At 38.7% G+C, this 15,674-nt stretch overlaps 1 protein-coding gene across 3 annotated transcripts in view; it reads right to left on the bottom strand.

The window, feature by feature from the left end:
• Window positions 1-15,369, bottom strand: part of LOC111248999 (uncharacterized) — a 77,426-nt gene extending 62,057 nt beyond the window's left edge. For all 3 annotated transcript variants that reach the window (XM_086986008.1, XM_086986006.1, XM_022802233.2), the window contains exon 1: window positions 14,491-15,369. The gene's annotated coding sequence lies outside the window, so the exon portion shown is untranslated. The remainder of the gene's footprint in view (window positions 1-14,490) is intronic.
• Between the last annotated feature and the right edge of the window lie 305 nt (window positions 15,370-15,674).

Raw genomic sequence — 15,674 nt, 5'->3', positions numbered from 1 at the left:
GTAGTCGTTGACGGGCGTCCTCATTGAGCAATTTAGGTTCTCATCGGCTGTTTTGCAGCTCTGTTATCTTTCGCTGACCCCCCCTCCCGGTTTTGTGCTTTTCTACTAACTTAAATTCCTACATGATAGCGGTGATCTCCTTTTGTCCATTCGTGTATATCGAAGCACAAATGTCTGGGAGACATAAAGAGAGGCCTCTCCCTTTCGCTTTTTTTCTCTATTCACGTCGTGGACCAACAACTTTCAACTTCGTGCCACTTTCCGTCTTCCTTCTCACCTTCGGATGCGTTTATCCTTTCTGTTACCCTTCCTACCGCTGAAATTACGCATCGTAGCGTGTGAGATCATCAATTCTCGGGCCAATAGCAGCGGCAACATTAGGAGCGCTTTCGATGTGATGCTCCGTTGGTTTAATAATAAAAGGGCCCATTCATGTTTCAACCTTGGGTCCGTTCCTTCTTCCCAAATAGTCTAACCTACTGGCTCTGCTGTATTATTCCCAAAGGCTAGCTTTCGCTCTCCAGCCACACGCGCGAAAGAACCATTTGTCTCCGATTTGATATTGTTTAAGGTTACAGCGGGCAATTACGGATGAACGAATAATTTGCTTTACATGGGGATGAGAGACCACGGCATACGGAAATCGCGGTCCCTTTGCGTTGCCCTCCTATGAAAAAGGTGGCGCTGACACATCAGTCTTACTTTCGGCTCTTCAGCCGTTGCTTGTCGGTATCGCCGCCGCCTCCTCATTCCTCTTATTTTCTCTGTCCCACCCCCTAGGTACACCTTTGCCCATGGTCTCTTTCTCCTTTCAGCCAATGATCCTATCCTACCCGGCACTGCCAACCGACTCCCCAAAACCTCCAAAAGTCGACGATAAAGACCTAAGCGACACGCCACCCCACCAACAAACTAAAATAAACTACTCACTTTATTATAGGAACCCCAAACTCGGTTCTCATCAGATCAAGGGAAAGGTAAATGGATGTTTCTAATACACAGGTGTCAGGACTCTGAAGATGCAATGCATTGGAATATTTGATGTTTTCGTAGTATAAAAGAATAGTTTCTGACATACGAATTTATGTATGTGTATGTGTCAATTTGTTTTGTTTGAGCGTATGTTATTGCATTTTGAAGGAAGTATCGAAAATTAAGGGACAGCGAAAAAAACAAGCTGGGAATGGCAACCATCGCATAGAAAATGAATGGTCAGTATTATGCCCATAACTTGTTATCATCGATTGGCATACACATCGACTGGTGGTTCCATAGAACGTTCCTTCAGCTTCAATGCAAAAATCCATCGTCATAAAATGCGTGACGTCTTTATAAGTATAGACTACTATCGTAGCATCCATATATTTAATTATTTTTGTTATGGTCATTTAAACAATAAACATTTTGGCTGTAGGGCCAGTATTTTAGTAACACCCCTTCTACATAGAGCAGATATCTTACGTTAAACCGACGGACTTTAACCGGTGATCTGAGGCTTGCGGGCCGCCTTGGATGAGCACAGCGGGCGTCATATGAGTGCTTGTTTTCACGATGAACTTTATGAATAAGACGATGACCCATAAAATGAGTTCGCCGTTAAAACATTCCAATTAAAGCGTAAAAGACACTTTTACGTCAACAATACGCTCTTCAATAGCTTATAGGCCGTTTTCCTAGCAATCTACAGTACACATTGATATAACTGCTAGTAGTGTTGAAGAAAGTCATATAGAAAGAAAATGTTTTACTAGCGTATTGTCGCTGTTTTTCATCATATAATTTCATTCTTTTACTACGGTATGACGTGGATACAGTAGGTTGCAAGGCGTACGGCACCTAAATTAGGACGTACTTTGGCGAACTGTTCGTTGCAAGGGCATGCGTTCATCCGTTACTTTCGGCATCAAACAAAAGTCAGTGTGTTTTACGAGGACACAACAAGCTCGTCATGGCGAACAACAGTCTGTCTATGTTGCAATTTGAACGAAGTGAGCTGTTACCCTAGCGAAATTCTACCTAAGATCAACCAAGGTTTCTCTCGCCATATCGGCGGTCTACGTTGCCAGTTCTTATACAGCTCACGAACATTTCGATAAAGGTATTAATGAGCTAAATGGGCAGATTTTCGATAAGTTTTAGATTTAAAAGGTCCAAAGTACAACATAATGACCTAAAGAGACAAACATGTAGGTATTTGGTACAAAAATTAACGCCCGTTTTATAGAGGAAAATTGGGTTATCCAGATAAACCACAGTAATTTGCGCCTATCAATATCGCTTAGTGCACGGTTACCATTAAAAAGTTATTTGCGGATTAGAAAAGGAGTACTTGACATACTAGTAAGTGGTTTAGATCCCCAATTGAAATTATAAAGAATAATGGTTATATGATCATCGAAAAAAGCATTTTTGGCGCATGTATGTTGTTCTAATTTTATTTAGATAGAATCTCAGAAACAAAGTATCAGGAAAAGCTTTAATGTAGGCACCGTGCATTGTATATATATGCATATAATCTTGCAGGATATTAAAGCACAGGTGTGTTTTTTTTCTTTTAATATCAGTCGTAAAGCATATTGTCTGCTCGATACATATTTACTCGATCGACTGAATGTAAATAAAATTCACATTCAAATGCAGATTCTAAGGCTCAATCAGTTGTGCGCTGACATCGGCATGTTTAGTATTGCAACCAGTCTTCTCAAACTATCAACGCGTTGATGTTCGCAAGTTTAACAATGTAGGTGCACTTTCTGCTAAACTGCCACCGTTGTCATCTGCTCAGCTTAACTTGAACTAACTTAGTAAAATACAAGAATCTAGCGCTAGTTTTCGATTTTTATAAAGAAACTAACTGCCCGATTGACGCTTATACTGTTAAGCGTTAAATATACATAAGCGTTAAATTTTATGATCTGCCTTTGTATGCCTGTATACTGTACTTGTATATACACAACATGATAACTAATAACTACTCCATTCACCGTAAGTTTTACACACCCCATAATAGTAGTACTCATAAATAATAATAGTTATTATAAATATACTGCTACCAGATTACGATGTCTATGAAATTATTTTAGGGTCAAATAAGAACAAGACTAAATTGCTGATAGGATATTTTCGATGCTAAAGAATAGCCGTACCTCTGCTTACCTGGTAACCGCCATGTAAATTATACAAAACAATACGGAAAGCTATCCTGGCTATTTAGTACCTATTTATTAGTAGTAGGTATTTAGTGATAGCTATCATTATTACTACTGCTTTTATTGCTCTACTACAGTTAGCGATATCATCAACGACAAAAACCGTATGTTATACCCGCAGGGAAATAGACAGTCCGTGGCTAGATCATCATATACGTGTATTATGGAAACTGTTCTAATTGAGGCTACAGCTTTGTCACGCGCAGTCTGATGTGCAATAACGGTTGGAGTATGTGCGTTCTCTACAGATAAGACGTCCGATAACGCGAGAAAGTTTATTTATGAAGAATTAATACGGCTTATTGGTCTATACTATGCGAATAAGCGTCATATCGAAATACTGCCCACCATCGTACAGCGGTATGAGCTCTATTCATAGTTAAATCCCTAAACGTAGTATTATATAGACTTATATACATCGTATGAAGTATTTTTATTGTTAAATAGTAATATTTTACAACTGTGACTAACATGATTTCCAAGGTGTTATTTGTCGTTGCTAAATTCATGTGCCGTAATTAAAAAATAATATCTATGGTGTGTTTGACACGCGTTAGTCAAACATTATAGTTCAATAGGTTGACTCGACGTAGTGGATTATTGTCGACTAGCCTATCGAATACGAATGTGACTGGAGATGTATATGCATAGTACATTATAATGAAATTAAGCCGTTTTCATCAATACCTTTACTTTGATCACTCGGACAATTGCAGTTACATAACCAGCTCTCGTCTAGTTGCTATAGACTTAATCGTGTGTTCAGTCCGGTGCTAGTTAAGGCGCGCACGTTCGACGCGGTCTTGTTGACATTGTTTATCGCTATCATCCCTGCTGTCCAAGCATACTGTTTTTTAATATGTTCTTTGAAACAACGTAAACTGCCTATGCTAGATATTAATACATTGTCATGCTTTCGTTAATCGAACGTTTTCTACGCTGTCTTTCACATCGCTGTCACCTTGAAAACTTTTAAAACTAGTCCAAGTGAAACAAAACAGAAAGCCAATTAATATTTCTTTTGCTCTGACTTAAAGAATAGAATGCTTTAAGTGTTGTTTTTAGTGATGCGTTTACGCGTTGCCTATATAATTGACGGTCAAATGTGAACAGACCCTAATCGAGCTGCGACGTAAACTAGCAATATCTTTGTAGCGTTAAGCGCAACATCGCTTGTTTCTGCATTTTACAGGTAGCGTATAGCATTTGCGACACTACCTAAATATCATCATGTTTCAAGGCGGGCGGCTATTCGACAACGAGTACTTTAAGTACTCTAAATCTTCTTCTAGCCTATTTAATCAAATGAAACAATTTGTATCTTGGTCACGAGATGATTATCGAAGTGAGCCTCATCTTCTAATGGCACAGTGTCCACTTCAGTCTTCAATTATTTATGTTCACTCTCAGATTTTTCAATGTAGGTGCAGCTTTTAGTTTTGAAATGCCTAGAACGTAATTTTTATGCGAATCCATAATCTTGAACACAAATGGATAGATTTAACACGCCTATTTTTTAAAGTCATATAAAGAAAGTTTACAATGAGTAATAACGGTATTTGTAATCTCACTTTATCGTTCTGTCCTGTTAACAGTTTCCTGAGCCTGTTCTTCATGCGCATATACGTACAGCCACACATGACCGGCTTGACCAGTCATATGTAGATAGATGTATGGTATAAATCTCTCTCCCGCCGTCGCATCAGGTGTCTGGTAGTCAGCAGTCCCGTGAAATAGGACAGACAGCTTTCGCGCTGTCTGGATTGCATCATACGGGTGCACAACACGGGAATCATCCTAACGCTGTCGCTGTCATTGTAGACGTCGTCATGAAATGATCACGGCAGTCAGTAAAGTGATGTGATGGGATACTTGTGTGAAGAAAGCGTTATTATAAACTGGTTGTGGTAATGCTCACTGATGCTTGCTTCGCTTGCTGACTTTCTGAGTGCCAGGTAGCTTCTCGACGAATGATGGACCAAAATGGCTGAAATAATATATTGGATATAAAAAAGTAACAACCATCATAGGCGCTAGATTGTAGCAACGTCTGCGATTACTACTGATGGTTGTGCTGTAGTCGTAGGACTTGCAGTAAAATAAAAATAATAATAATATTAGCTGCTGAGGCAGCTCTAGTCGTCGTAGTTATTTCAGCAACAATGCGGACGGAGCCATAAAAGCACAGGGGGTGATACTATGTCGACCATGAAAATCGCCGTGATGATGATGACATCGTGATGGTGAAGTCTAATGTGTGGTCTAATAGCCGCACGGTTTCTGAAGTCTCAACAATAAGGAACGGTTTGCGCCGTAGTCGCATTGAGCTCAACGCACATCAAGTCGGACAGCCTTACATTACAGTGTTATACGTATGTACTGTTCAGCGGTAGCATTATTACGAACAGACGAACGCTTTGGTATCGGACGAACGGACGGACCGGGGCCCCCAAGTAGCAGCAGCACCAGCCGCTGAAGGAGCTCTCAGAACCAACAACAGTAGAAGTAGCAACAACAACAACAGCAAAATAGTTGCCGCTAGTTGAAGTCAAAGGAACCAGAGTGCAATGGGCCGTCTAACTCAAAATCAAAGTCGTCTACCGTGGTTTCCGTTGTCTGGCAAAACACACACACATATGTATTCGAAACGACCGGGATGCAGACTGCACTATCGCCATACGGCAAAAAAGAAGACCCGACTTTTTATACGACGACGAGTAATAATAATATGAAACAGTAACAACAAAAAAAATAGAAGGTTTTTCGAGGAAAAGAGGTAAATTTCGATATACTTTTCACCGGAAGAACAAATCCGCTTGCTCAAAATAAGTGAAAATGAAAGGGCAGAAGTAAGGTTAAGCGGGTAAAGCAAACGGAACAGATCTCAGATCATTGGCTGGATAAATATACAGGATGCCCTCGCCAAACCTTTCCCGTCGTGCTTTTCCGTAGCTATCAAGAAGTTCATTCTCGAAAAAAAGCTATAACTTGCTAAATGTTCTCTGAAGCCATAAAAGGAAGCAGAAAATGTCGACGACGAAAAAGAACAGGAGAAAGAGGAGCAGAGCAACACATATATATAATCTCATTTTATCTATTTTATCATCGCTCACCTGTCAAACAACAAAAATTCGAAAGAACCTGATACTTGCGTTTTCTCACGCTCTCACCGTACCTTTTTTATGCTCCACAATTATTAATATTATTATTTATGGTGCGTTGGGGAGGATATGAGAAAAAAATGAGAGCCAAGGAAGGGGTTGTTAGTAACGGTAATGACTATGATGCAACTGAGAAGTGTATAAAGACTTCCGTAAACACCTCGTACGGTAAATCGGTTATTACCCGTTCCGTGCATGTGATTTTTCAGTTGTATACATCCATTATTCAACAGTATAAATATGTGGAATACTTACTGGAAAACTGAAGTAGAACTAGAATTACCGTAGAACAGGATATTATACACCTTGCCATCTTGAGATACAAATGTAAATTTAAATAAATCTAGAAACCTTTCGACTCGCTCGTGTTTACAGCGTTACAAACGTTATCTTCGCCAGGCGCCTAATGCTCTATGTGCAAGAGTAGCATTTGAACAAAGGAACGGTATAATACAACCGAATTTTGCGAAGTGCGCAAAGGCTACTCTTTGGGTGTTGACGCTGTGCGCCCTGTGAGCCATGGGGTTTCTGTATGCTATAATAATGTTCAATGGTTTCAGTTAACTCGTTAAGCGATACGCAGCACGTTAGAAAATTACAGTAAATTTTCTAACATTGATTTACAAAAAAGATCTATTTACTGTGCATCCATGACACACAATGAAGTATTGACCCATATATATGTTGAACTATTCGGTCAAAAGGAACATCCCTATACCTATTCATGAGTTATTTAAATATTATATCTAAATATAATAGTGACGCTAAACAGACTAAGAAAATATTCAAGCATACGATGCTTGTTACACAAATTACTGTATTAAAGATTCTTTGAGATACTTCTGTGTAAAAATTTCGTACACGTATAACAGATTATATTATCATCGTGTTAACGATTTTTATGTTTATTTTACACCTCATATGAAAAACCTAATACGTGCTTTCGACTAATCTATACGAAACACAGAGCCTACTTTTTCACTTTATTCTTATGTTTCCTTTTACCTAAGTGATTCAATTTCGTTTAAACCAGAAATATTCCGTAATTACTATATACGCGGCTGATATATTAGCTCGGCTAACAGTCATTGAAGTTAATAGAAAGCGGGTCTCTAGGCAAATCGCTATCCACTACATTTCATTAATATGTATCATTTAATTAGAAATTCACAGAAGTAATGTCTTGCGCATCTGAGATACATTAATTTTTTTGGTGATATTCTGTCCTGAACCGTATATAGAACAAAACATTTCATGAAATTCTCGTTATAAGGACTATTAAAACAATTTTTAACTTTATTTTTTCAAAAAAAACTATTTATTTTATTATCCTTGGTGAACTAATACGAAATCGAAACCGTCTGGTTTACGGAAAGTAAAAAGTTCTGCATCATCTCGCACTTAAAGAACATTAGATGTGCCTACCAACTTTGCTCAGTGGCGTTCTTAATGTGAAGTAGTAGTTCTTAAACACACGATATGACGTCTCACTGCTTAGGGCCATCAAGCTGTTCAGAAAATATGTATAGCCAAATGGTGTCAACATTCGAAGATGATTGCAACATATCAGTTAGTCCACCCATTCACCTCCATATTTTAAGTATTCACCGGGTGTGGCGATGAATGAATAGCCGTGCTTTCACATATCTTCCAACTGAATATTTATTGGGCCATTCAAGCTTCGATAGATTGGTCGAAGATGCTGGGTAAATTGTAGGCCTTCACTCAAATTACAACTATTGCTCTTTTGCCAGTGGGGGCTGCTTCGGCTCGACATGCTTGTCTGTTCGTGTAAATTATAATAATGTATATTTATCCATTGTCTAAGACGAAAACAACGAATCACATATCTAAGTCTGTTAAAGCTTATCTTAACGTAACTGAAAGAAGCAAAATTATAGCACCAAAACGTATCTTATTATCGTTGTTCGCAGACAATTACCAAATCCATTCATGATCACGACATGCTTCGAAAAAGCCGAAATCATCAACCAGTGTGGATATTCGCCGATCCGTCGATATTATCCCATCGCTCTTCTATACCCTTAAATGAACAATAATGACGGAGAATATATATGTACAGATTTTCAGTATTATCATTTACGAACTTTAAAGAAAAACTTTTCTGCTTTTAGCTTGGTATAGCGAAGAATGGGAGGCAAGAATTTCCGAGTTGTCCGAAATCATATATGCGACGCCCTGTATCGCAGCCAGCTGGTACCAACTGAGCAACCTGATTTCGATGCCTACTACAACTATTGTATGTTCATGACTTGCATTCACGCGTTATATTAAAAGCAAGGATAAGGTAAAATTGGTGTTACGTCGCCGGTAGGCTGACGAATAGTAGACGTACCTTTAGCGGAGTGTGTGATATTGATATTTGATACCAGCTTTTATTATATAAGAGTGAGTTTAGTTGTCCGACCGAACATTCTGGCCCAAAGTAACATAGAAATAGGTAAATGGAGTATTTTTCAAATAGAAGAATCTGGTTATGCATCGGGTTGAAATGTCCGAGCGCTAACACCAGCGCCAAAGGTCAAATTGCCTTAGTTTGCATTTCGTACTATTAATTCTTTCATAGTCATTTATTAAATGTTTTTTTTTCTCTGTATTATGTCAAGTAGAATAATGGCTGTATTCCTGTCGGTGAACTATCTGAAAAATATTAATCGACTGAATTTAGTCCATAAAACAAATAACATAACACATGCATAGGTCCATTAAGTTATCTAGCCTTGCTCAAATGTACTCAACTCACCGTTATAAGATGAGTAGCTGAAATTAGACCAAGAGCCATAATTTCCTCGTAGCTTATTCATTTTATCGGTAAGCATTGGTCCGCATTGGACAATGGTCGCCGCACACAGATTATGCAACGTAAATATGCTCGTAATCAAATCTTATATTCGGCAAACACCCACGTATATCAATGACTGATCCGACAGGCAAATAAAATATTACAATGCATCTTCCATCAAGAGACAGAAATCAAACGGAGTTCAATGTACTATCTTGGTTTGCATCTCTTATAAGAGGGAATGCTGTATAGAAAGATCCCCATAATAGGCTGAAGCGGGTCTTCGACACTGACCCAACGTCTGTCGATGCCGCTCGTCATAATTGTCGTTAGTAAAGTGACCGCTAAGGGAGGTCAATCCTGAACAGCACGAATGGAGCCACCACTTCTATCCAACGTATTTCCTGTCAGTAAGGGAACAAGCGCGCTCCCTCATAGAACGGAATCAATCTTTCTTACCATCGTTCTCTCGGCGAATCATGTAGTGGTAGATGATTTCTTTATTGAGGTGTAAGAATCTTAATTTATACAAATAAGCCAAATAAACACTGTGTGGCAGCAAAGACGGATTAATGACTACCTTGAATAGTAGGTATCTATTGTCTATTAAAATGCGTTACTCATACTAACACAGAAGACATTGCTCCGGGTATAGGTTATAAGACCGAGGCATAAGACGACAGCTTCACACATAATCTCTACGTCATAAGAAAATATTTAGGCTGCCCTAAGCAGATATATCAGCGTTAATTACCACATTAGTATCAATAAACGTATATTCCCTGCAAGAAATTCATGGTATTTAGATCACTCTACGGCAGATATATATCGAAAAGTTTTCTAATGGATAATCCCTTTGAAGTTGCGTTTTATATCATATCGCACCGACAATATAGCTGTTTTTTAAATAATCTGCATGGACACAGATGCGCGGTGGAAGTGAAGTAACTGTCTTTGCTGTTTCAAATATTCGGCGTGTGAACTATCTGGTTGTCTGCTCACTCCTCTATATACGAATACAGGCATATGTACATACAAAACTGCGATACTTGTGCAAAAACAGACGTTGAATGAAAAGCTCGATGTGTTCAACTACGGTGTATTGTTCCGCTACCGTTTGCAAACAAGTGTTATCGAACAAAGGTCGCATGCGGAATAGAGCCGCATGTAGATGCAGGTAGCCAGTGAGCGACAAATATCCTGCACATCCGTTCTGTGTAAGCAGGACAACAACGATGTTTCGCCCCACCACAAATTTCCCTGAACAGAAGACATATGTATACATACCTCTACTATTATATGCATACATAATCTTCGGAAATGAATGCTCCAGTGTTTAATACTTCTCAAGAGGAGTTGCATTAAGGTTATTATTTAGAACATAATATCAAACTTACTACTTGAAATTTCAGGGTGCAGGATAGCAACAATCCGTTGAAATGGTGTGAGAGCAAATTTGGAAAGAGATAGTACATATGCAGAGATGCCTTGCCTCAACAAATATACCTTTAGTGAATTAAAATAAATATGAGTGGATTCACCGAACTAGAATCTAGCTAAGAAAAACGCGTTAGCGCAACATTCAGAGGTAACGATGATAACACTCACAAGCGGTCATAAATGCATATAAACCAAAACTGTATAACAGATTTCAGTATATTATTTTCAACGGCTTGAAAAATATGTTTCTGAGTTAACACGATACGTTCAGTGTTTGAAGTTTCGCGCGCATGGTACTTGTGCGGAACAGTTTCATTTTTACAGCCTACAACTCACCATCAAGATCCATGAGATGAATTATTATTATACTTTGATGTTTTTTTAGAAGAAATAAAATGAATGAACAGCTGATTAGTAAAGCTTAGAGGCACTAGCGGATGAAAAATTTGGGAAGACTGTAATAGCATTTTTACTATAGCCGGACCATAATAATCCTGAAAGCAATGTTCTATGGCACCTATCAATAATAGAAGTATTTCCAAACGGTGTTGGTTTCTCTTGACTTATTTACCAAACGTTTTATCAAATATAATAGACTGCCCTCAGCGTTAACCAGTATTTTTGCTTGAGATAACTTCCTATATGAGCGTCTTGAGTTAGAAGACAAAAACACAACCCAACGTATGATTAGTTCGGAATGTCGAAGCGAGCGATCTCACTCATTCGAAAACTTATTTTTCTGCCCTCCGAGTCTGTTCACTCAAGTCTATTCACTATAGATGTAGACAATTATGTTAGCTTCAGATGTTAGATCATACACAAACCTTAATTTCGATTTGACGGAATGATATATACCAAACTTGGTAATCCGGTGATAAGAGATTCTTCGCTATCAGTGTTTGTTTCGCAATCCTTAGATAAATCACGTATGCTTTAATAAACAACCCCAACAAGTGGGGTCTCATTATAAAAGTACGCGATAAAATATAAGTTGCACAATATCGTGGTATTTTCCAGTGAAATCGCGCTATTGAGTTTCTTCTGATAAGATCGATTAAATACGGCCTTAGATTTCGTTGGTCTAGGAAATATAACAGGGCATTCTTTGTATTTGTCTTCGAGCAAGATGAACTAGGGATAGATTTAAGGATACGTTGTTTTTTGCGGTGATTGGCCATAAACGTAAATAAATGAAACGTCTGATTTTTAAAGCATTTGATAATGACTGAAATGGCGGCGAAAATCACAACAGAGTTGTTAGGTTTGTCTTCACGTTGATAATGCAGTGCCCAACACTCTCTCAAAACGATTTGCTACGCTTTAGCCCCAAGGATTTGTTTGTGTATTATAAAATGTTAAGATTCCTGGTACAGTTTGAAAGAACAACGAAAATGCTAGCTACAGCTGTGGCAATAATACCATTATATTTTGGCGTCGAAATCGCCAAATCGGCGCTGACCAACACGGGGCTTGCCGACTTCATTAAATTGGCTGTAGTAAACCGAGCAGCGAACCACCAGTGACGAAAGGCTCTTCGTTTGTGAAGAAGACGCACATGGCAAAACTTCTGACCAAAATAAATTTTCAGCTCAATTCCCAGTCGGATTTTATATTTTTCACAAACGATAGTAAGCAATTTTCAGAAGCCGAATATAGACGTAGATGCTAAGTGCAATACATAAAATCTTAACGTCTTTAAATCTTTTTTTACTTCTCATAATCTCAATGTTAATCCATAATCTCAAGGCTGAAAGAATTGATGAGACAGCATTTAATAGTACTGATAAATGCTACAGATTAGTGATGCAATTGACAATAGATCGTGAGCTCGCTGGTTAATTAGTTATGGTATTTACATTACCCAGTGGTCATTAAATGCTTTAAAAGTGTATACGACGCTTCTCTTCATCTGTATTTCTGATGGTTAAATTTATTTCTCATATCAATTGATGTAGGAATATGTCTATCTCTATTAACATCCTTTCAGACGTCAGTAAATCTAGATCGTTATAAAAAAATTAAATCATAGTAAAATCGGTTTTTCGTAGGCTGTAGATCGTAGTTATCCGAGCGCTGCGTTTTTAACTTTGATTCTCGATTTTGCTTGAAACGCGAGCGGACATGCTGTAACAACTGGCCCTAGTACCGCAGCAACATCGACTAAAAGAAGTGGAAAAAAGATGAAGAGAGAGAATGTGTCTCACGTTTTTTAGCCCTAAAATGGGGTTTTCCTTTGTTCCTTCTCCATTTCGTAAAATGCTCCGAATTTCAAGTTCGGTACTGCCTTAATTAATTATTGCTTCGGACGACTGGCTGCTTCCAGCACCAAATTAAGTGTGTCTACGACCCGGTTCGAGCCTAAATGATTTCACACGTCGCTAAGTATAATACGAAAATACGTTACCACTGAACTACGACGGGGACTTCAATTTCGTGGTACTGCTATTTCGGCAGAGCATTTAGGTGCAAACATTTTGCTGCATATGTATAGAATATATGCGCTTCGTCGTACTTTGTTTGTTCTTATTCTTTCACTGTAAATGAAGTTCATGATAAGAAAACCTTGATGAGGTCAAACAGAGAATATTGAACCGTGTTGGGTCTCTTCCGGCCAGAAAGAGCTAAGTTGAATTGGTCTCTGGAGCACTTTAGTGACACACTATTTATTTTTATGTTTCACTCAATAGAAAATTGAAGATATTGCATCGCCTTTGTTAACGACAGCGGATTCCATCACGTCACCATCATTTCTACCATAATCAGTCCCATCATCATCATCAACAACGTAATGATCGCCGTCGTCATCATCATTAGCATCATACCAATCACAGTTCTATCCGCTATCAACATTGCCGTAGACATAAAATCTTGGTCAAATCATCTGCAACTAATTATTGCAACTGAAAGGAAAGCAGCCATTTGTTTCTTTCATTAGCGTTGCTCTCATTGCTGATGGCTCGTTGTTGATTTCGTTCTTCAAGTGTTAGTTACAATTCCACAGTTCATTGGCAGTGGTTGTTCTTATCGCTTCATTCATTTTTGAAAATTTCGCGTCATTCACGTTAATAAAGAGACAGACTGTCTCTATTAGGGCAAACTACACATGGGTCCGCAAACACTAGTGCTTATTATATATATATGTATATACATATATACTGCAATTATAATTTCGACATATTTAAATGATAGTTCTATACTTAACATTTGGGCTCTCATAAACATTCGCGTCATTAAGCGGACAGATTTAAAATGTTATAATATATTCAACAATTCACTGTGTTTCTTAGTCACAAAATAGGTTTAAACAGTTACTTTTTTAATCAGTGTCCATATGATTTAATATTTAATCTGCTAGTTACGCTGTTCTCCATAACCTTGCCATTACTGCTTCCTCCTTTTTACTGTTCTAATTATTTGACTTTGATAACATATATATCTATATCCGTTGCATGTGAAACTCTTATCAAGTGATAGTAATATCAACATTATGTTCATGTACAGAATTCATCTGCATCCGTCCGAAATCATCCATCTGGAAATCGTTCAAGCTATCAATTTTGTAATTGTTATAAAGCGTATTTAATTTTATATTCTCAGTTAAAAAACTGTATGTGACAAACTGACTTCTGATAATTTTTAAATTGTTTAGCAGAGAAAAGCACCCGCTTATTATCTGATGCAGAATCCCCGTCAGTAGCCTTGTTAATCAAGGCTTAAAAACAGGAGTATGGATTTTCCATTTACTAAGGCCTCTAAGACTATTTGAATTTGCACCTAACCTGCAGCATATAGGTATCCAGTATCGAGTTTTTCAAAATTATTTGTTGAGACTATCGGAGCGAAATGTCCAGTAGTGTTATTATTTATAAAGATTTACCTTTTAGCACGTGTCGGCAAGAGCGGCAACACCTGATACGACGATGACGATGGATATCACTGGGATCATCCTTTCTTGTCGCTCGCTGCGAGTCTCCCCGTTCCTTTGCGCTAGTTATTTTATATGCTATCACTAATAGTAGCTTTATAAACAGTACGCAGCTCCAAATGACTGCACGACTCTGAACTATTATTATTTTATGCACTGTACAAAATCACTATGAAGGCGTATTGTTCCGGTTAATCCTGCTATCGCACGCACATGCACCGATCGACGCACCATCGATGGTAATATTAGATAACAATTGGCTCACACTGCAACACCTTTGCTTGTTCCTTAGCACTACCACCTATTCACAAGCTTTACTCATGGTCGACATATCCGCACAGATTTCTAACTGAAAACGTTAGCTACCCTCAGTAGCGTTGCTTTGTTTTATCATTCGATGGTACCATCGCGGCAGGCTCTACCACCGCCGCGACCATTTTTTGATTGCGTTAATTCTTTTGAAACGCGGACGCCCTGTCGCTTCCAACAACAACAACAGGTGCGCCCCCGTCTGTTTCGTTGCACGTAAGAATAAGGCTCCCCACGCTTGAAAAAGTAGATAACATCCACCGTTGAACTGATCGCGTAGAATTTTCTTTAAAGGTGCTACTCACCACTAAGTACTTTGAGCTCAAGTATTGAACCTTTGTCAGTTTCAATTCCTCTTAAGCAGATGAAACGCTTCTGCAACTACAGCTGCTGATTATTCGTTTGCCGTTAAGAAAGCCGTTACTTTGGTTGGTGCTGTTCAAAGGCGTCCTGCAGCTAAACATGACGACGTGTCTTCTTCGAATTTCTAGTGGCAAGTGCTGCCCAACGATCGCGCGCCGCTACTGAGGTGGCCAGCCGCGCCCTTTCCCGCTTAGCGGTGATGCGCCACCAGTAGCTGTGGGAACAGTCGACCCTTCCACCAAACGGCGGACTCTTTCACTCAATGGACCCTCCACTATTCGTGCGCATGTGGATTGCACGTGGTATAACAGATAACAACACTTACAATCAACGGTAGCTAGAGGAACCGATGGCGATGATGACTGCTACAATATATAACTGTTACACCTGTACTCCCGTATATAACCACATGTGTTTGTATAAACCCACATAGTAAAAGCAACGCCACCGTTATGCTTATATAT

Source organism: Varroa destructor, unplaced genomic scaffold (assembly GCF_002443255.2).
Source record: "Varroa destructor unplaced genomic scaffold, Vdes_3.0 BEIS01000004.1, whole genome shotgun sequence".
NCBI classification, from domain to species: Eukaryota; Metazoa; Arthropoda; class Arachnida; order Mesostigmata; family Varroidae; genus Varroa; species Varroa destructor.
This window is presented reverse-complemented; position numbering and strand designations above follow the sequence as displayed.